The 6,082-nt window shown below is 52.0% G+C and overlaps 1 protein-coding gene across 2 annotated transcripts in view; it reads right to left on the reverse strand.

Annotated features, from left to right (window-relative positions):
• The window catches only part of SAMD4A (sterile alpha motif domain containing 4A), a 202,496-nt gene extending 201,167 nt beyond the window's left edge, over window positions 1–1,329 (reverse strand). For both annotated transcript variants that reach the window (XM_037155563.2, XM_037155560.2), the window contains exon 1: window positions 1,047–1,329. The gene's annotated coding sequence lies outside the window, so the exon portion shown is untranslated. The remainder of the gene's footprint in view (window positions 1–1,046) is intronic.
• Between the last annotated feature and the right edge of the window lie 4,753 nt (window positions 1,330–6,082).

A 6,082-nucleotide genomic window follows, 5' to 3' on the forward strand; every position in this document is an offset into this window, starting at 1 on the left:
CCCCTCCGCACCCGAATACGGGAGACGAGCTTTCCCCGTTCTGGGAAAGACCAGAAGCCTCCCTCCCGAGTGCGGGAGGAGACCCCAGGGCTTCCTGTTGCTGCCTCTGGGCAGGGCTGGTGCTCCCCACACACCCCACCCGGAGTGGCCTCGGGTGCTGTGTCCGAGAACGCCAGCGCCAGCAACAGATTTTCCTCGCGCAGAAAACTTGCAATGCGGCTGCGAGGGGCGCGGGGGTGTGGGTGGGGGCTAACGCAAAGCAGAGGCGGAGGCAGCAGCAGCAGCCCGAGTTCCTTCCTCCTCCTCCTCCTCCTCCTGCCGGAGAAGCAGCCGAGAGGCTGCAGCTCCATCTACAGCAACAGCCAGCATCTCCACCACCAGGCGCCCCTCTGGATTTAGGCCGTGAGCAGCCAAGGCAGCAGCTCGAGACAAAAATAAACTCTCCCCACCCAAAGCTCCTCGCCCAGCGGGCGGAGGCGCAGCCAGAGCCCGGCTCCCCCGCGCCTCGCCGCTCCAGCCCACCCGGGAGGTCTCTAGGGCCTGCTTCGCCCCGAGCGATCAGATGTGCGCGTGCCTGTGCGTGTATGTGTAAGTGTGTATGCGCGTGTGTGCTTCAGGCATCCTGCCCCCGCTGCCGCCTCCTACGGGCGGGTCTGTCCGGCCCAGCGCCTGGTCCGCGCGTCCCAGGCCGAAGGCGGGCGGCACAACCCCGAGCGCACGCCGCTGGCGGAGACCACCGGGCCGCGGCACTACCTCCCGCAGCAGGCAGGGCGGCCCCGCCGGGACTGCGGCTCCACGCCGCTGGCACACACCCCCCAAGGACCTCAAAGAAAGTTCGGCTTCGGGGGCTGCCCGAGTCCTTCCCTGTTCGGTGGCCGCTGTGCGCAGAGGAGCGAGCCCAGCGACTCGACCCTCGATGGGGCGGCTCTCCCCCAACATCCCGCTTCCCGGCTCCCAGAACTTCTCGAACGGAGAGGGAAGTCCGCAGAAAGGGACCCAGTGGCCGGAGGGTCCCCTGCCGGGGGCAGAAGGAAAGGGGCGCTCACCTCCACGGGGCTCATAGCTGCGGTTCGGGGCCCGCGCGGGTCCGGGCCTGCGGCGGCTGTCAGCGAGGCTGGGGGTGCCCGCAGCGCGGGCTTCGGGCCATGCCGTCGGGGCGGGCGGCGCAGGGAGAGAGCGGCGCTGGGAGTCCGAGCCGCCGCCACCGCCGCTGCCTCCGGTGTCGGCTGGCGGAGGACTGAGCCGCTCAAGCCGGAGCTCCCCACATGCTACTGATTAACATACACCATTACATCATGGGCTTGGCAGGGAGCGCCCGAGCGGGGGGAGAGGAACCCGGGCGGCGGGCGGCGGCGAGCGAGGGAGTGGGGGGAGGATCCCGGACCGGCCTGCAGCAGGGGGTGGGGGGAGCGGATTCCAACGTGGGGGCCAGAAAAGGGGCGGGGAGCGGGTGGGCGGAGCCAGATGCGCAAAGAGGTCGGGTTGGAGGCGCGGGTGGAGGGAAGAAGTTTGGGGAAGGGGAGGGGTCCGGGCGAATTCCTGCTGCTGCCGCCTGTGGATTGTGGAGGGGTTGGCGGCTGGGGCGTTCGAGTCACCGATGGAGGGCGGGCGGGGGACCCGAGGGCTCTTGAGCAGGGACGGTGCTGCCACCGGCTGCTCGTCCTTGGGACTGTGGTTTGCCACTCGAGTGACCCCTCAGCCTGACTTGGGTCCCAGGGTGGCAGAGCGCCTGGTCCCACAGGCGGCGGAGACCTGAGGCCACTGCCGCTGGGGGCGTGGACGGGTTTGGGAGGTCACAGACGTGGAGGGAGGAGGAAGCCCACGGGCGGTACGCGGAGCTGGACGTGTCTGGGCGCCAGGCTCCACGGGCCGAATCGGAGGAGCGCGAGGAAAGCCTGGTCCGACCACCCCCGCCCGGGTCGGGCTTCGGATGCCCTTTGCTCCTACCCAGGGCCCCGTGCCCCTCTCCGGCCTCTCTCTTTGCTGGAAAGCCGCCTACGTCTGTGACTAGCCTGGGAGCTTTACGCCCGGAGCGCAGGCTGCGGCTGCGGGCCTGAAGCGGAGACGGCGTGGCCCTGGTTGGCAGGGAGGCGGTCGCGGCCACCTGTCTGCGTGTCTGAGTCGCCTCTACCTGGCTCTGGAGAGCGCGCGAGGCCAGGCTGGGACTCCAGAGGTCCTGGTGGTGCGGAAGAGGACAGGCAAGCGTGGCGCTGGGGCCCAGCCACAAGAGGTGGCTAGTCTCTCGAAAGTACAGAATTGTTTAAAAAATGCCAAAAACTAAAAATCGATGTACCTTCTAGTATTAGTTGAAACCTCGCAGATGGAGTTGATGACCGAATTCAGACTATCTCCTATTTCCAGTGAAAGCACTAAACCCTTGAACATTTTCTCCAGCAACTTCATTAAAAAGTACTTCTGAGAAATGGGTGAATTGCGTATTTCCATTCCAGCTCTCCCCGTTCTTCGGAATACAGTATTAGGAGATAAAGTATCTGATATCCTTCTCCTACTTCGGTCTTTCAACTTCGCATATGTCCCTGGAATTTCGATTCTTTCTTCCTTCCTCGAATCTAATCTCTGCATCGTTTAGCTCATTCAGAGATGCGACAGCACCTAACCAACTGTTGAGGTATTGAAATGTCTTATGGAGCGGTAGAAGTTTAGGTGTTGCCATTAAAACAGCGTGTGTGAATGATTTTTAAAAGTTCCTTATGAACCAGCCAGGAAAGGTGTCTGCACACTTTAATGAATATTTTGCCCTAAAAACAAGAAGTCTAAAGTCAATGTTTTATTTTTGTTTCGTTTTATCCTTATAGAGGCAGAAAAGCTTGACATGTTTTCTCCAAGAGATCACTCTGAACTAGCGAGTCCTTGGTAGTAGTTTCTAAGGAAACCTGGGGGAGGGTCGGAGCACTGTCTACCTGGGTGGAGACCTTCCTATCTACCGCAGACAAAGCGTTAAGTTCCCCATCTGAGGCTTCTGGAAACCCCCAAGAGTGGTTTTTTAAATAAGAGGAAAGAAGCATACGTTTTATTAACTTCTTTATTGTCACCTGCAGTTTACTAAACAAATAATAAAACTAGAGAACCTAAATACAACAAAACTTGAGGCAAATCTCAAGAATTCTACTTATGATGAAGAAAATACTGCCACCTACTGGAAATATGTTGTTCTTACAGCTACTGCCTTTGACATAGGAAAAGATCTTGATTTAGCTCATTTTTGAGACGTTTCTGAGAAACATACATTTGAGCCTGACATGAGTTACCAGTCCCCCTTGTTTTGTGGGTTCATAGTGCTGATAATGTTCCTTGCTGCTTGGCCTTCTCCCTGATGAGAAAGGGGGTGGAGAGGAGATGATGAGAAACGCAGGCAGGCTGTTTTCCTGCTTCTCACAAAAAGTGAAGTCAGGACTCTGAAGGAAGGAAAGTAATACTATTGGCTAAATATATGTTTTTGTATTAAACATGGATTTTCCTATGTGAATATGTAGCCCATTTTTATGGATAATTATAAAGCACTTAACAAGTGCTAAATACCCACATCACTTGGAAAAGAAGTGAAAATATGTGATAAAGGAGATTATTAATATGTCTATGTTCACTATAGTCCTAATTAGTCATTTAAAAGTGCCTATACTTCTTTATATTTTCTAATTTTTTCTGCCCGAAGTAAAAAAGTTAAAACAAAATAAAACACTGCATGAGCTCAGGACCACTGACTAAAATTAACTTTAGAAAGAATCCTAAAGAAACTACACTGTAAAACTCAGGTCTTGGACTCTCGGAATTGCTTATGAGTCTGATTTGCTCCCTACCTGGGTCTGGTCCCAGCCTCCCCACTGCGTCCCCCCACGTCAGCTCTGGTCTAACCCCTCCCCCGCCCTGACTCTTCTGCAGTTTCTGACTCCACAGTAAATACATTCCAGGCTCTTTGGCCTGAATTACAGTTTATCACAACAAGAAGTATTCATTGAGTTTAAATCATTGTGCTAAGCAAAGAAGGCATGCAAAGGTAGAAGAGGAGGCATTGTCTCTTCAGCCTCCAGTGGAAAGTGTGAAGTATGCATGCGATACACACACACACACACACACACACACACACACACTTCACTGCAAGGTACAGTAATCAGTGGGTCTAGGGGGAGGCCATATGCCGTGTTGAGAAAGACCAGAGAAGGCAAAACTTCTGCCAGAAAATTCAGAAAGATACTACTATCCATCTGGTGGATACTTTTGAGTTGGTACTCATTGCATTCATAGTTTCAACAGAGATGAGCAAAATTTTAAACACAGAGAGCACCCAGGAGGCCAGGATGTATAGATGTTTGCACCAATAAAGCATCCTGAGAACTCCACGCTTGTCGTTTTCAGTCCATATTTCCTTCCAGCAGCAGTAAGTTAAAATGGGAGAAGAAATGCGGGCCTTTCCAGATTTTGATGGTGGCGGTAAACTAGTGGAAAGAGATCCAACAATCTCTACTAAATGAGGCACAACCTGTAAGCTGGTAGTTCCATTTTTAGGAATCTATCCTACTGAACTAAAAGCATCATTACTATAAAGTTCACTAAAGTGTGAGTATAAATACAAGAATGTTAATTTCAGCATTGTTTGTAATAACAAAACGCTAGAATTCTGATCTGTGGAGGACTGCATGAATAAATTATGAAACCTCCATACTATAAATCTTATTCACCTATTTTTAAAAATTAGCTGTGCTTGGAAAAATGCATCCACATATGATGGACTGATGGATGGGTATATAGATAAAGTAATAAGTGATGAAGTACAGCAAAAGGTTAATGTAGAATCTAGATGGTGAGTAGGCATTCACTATTCAATTCTTCCAACTTTCTGTATGCTGCTGTTTATAACACGTTGTTGGCAATAAAAAGCATGAGTCAAATTTATATATATTGACCTAGAAATTAAGTTTTTTAGAGATGTAGAATGATGTCTATGTTATGACTCTATTTGTGTGGTTAAGGAAGCTAGCCCCTGAATCTGGGAACCCAGCGCCATCACTTACTAGCCCTCTGACCTTTTACAAGTCACTCCCACTTGGTGCCTCAGTTTCACTGGTAACATACATACCTCATTGTTGTTATGAGGAGCAAATGAGTTAATACATTTACATTTCTTAAAACAGTGCCTGGCATATAATGTGCTCAGTAAATGTTATTATTAACTATGACTGTTTGAGAGGGAAAAAGGTCATATGGATGGTGGCCCTGGCAGGGTCGCTCAGTTGTTTAGAGCACCATCCGGATACTCCAAGGCTGGAGGTTTGATCTCTGGTCAGGGCACATCCAGGAATCAACCAATGAACTTCCAGTCAAGATGGCGACATAGGCAGACATGGCTCGCCTCTTTGCACAATCACATCAAAATTAAAACTAAAATATAGAACAACCATCACTCAGGAACATCAGAAATCAAGCTGAATGGAAGTCTGACAACTATGGAATTGAAGTAACCGCATCCATTCAGACCGGTAGGAGGGGCACAGACACAGAATAAACTAGCCCCAAACCCACATGGATAAAAATCTGAGAAGGATATTTCAGGAGTGAGGAGTCCAAGCCGCACACCAGGCTCCCCAGCCCAGGGTTCCAGTGCCAAGAAGATAAGTCCCCACAACTTCTGGCTGTGGAAACCAGTGGGGATTGAGTCAGTGGAAGGAACAGCTGGAGCCTAAGCAGTTCCTCTTGGGGGACCCACACACAGACTCACCTACTCAGACTCACTCCCTCTGAGCTCCAACACAGGGTGGCAGCTTGAAGGGCACCAGTGGAATACAGGGAAAGACTGAAGTATCTGGCATCAGGGAAAACAGAGGCCATTGTCCCTTTGCTGAGCCCTCCCCTCACAAAACCAGTAGTGTGGTACCATATCTAAGACTCCATCAACCTGGCTAACACTGTGTGACTCACCCTGGTGACCCACCTTTAAGGCCCACAGAGGGTCTGCCCCACCCAATTTACAGGCCCACCCAAGCTGCTGTTCTATAAGAATGGCTGGTCTTGGCTCCTAAATCCTATCACACAAGCAACAGCTGGCTTCAGTGAGCCCTAGCAGCAG

The sequence above is a fragment of the Artibeus jamaicensis genome, unplaced genomic scaffold, assembly GCF_021234435.1.
Source record: "Artibeus jamaicensis isolate MK-2021 breed Jamaican fruit bat unplaced genomic scaffold, CSHL_Jam_final contig_548, whole genome shotgun sequence".
Lineage (NCBI taxonomy): Eukaryota > Metazoa > Chordata > Mammalia > Chiroptera > Phyllostomidae > Artibeus > Artibeus jamaicensis.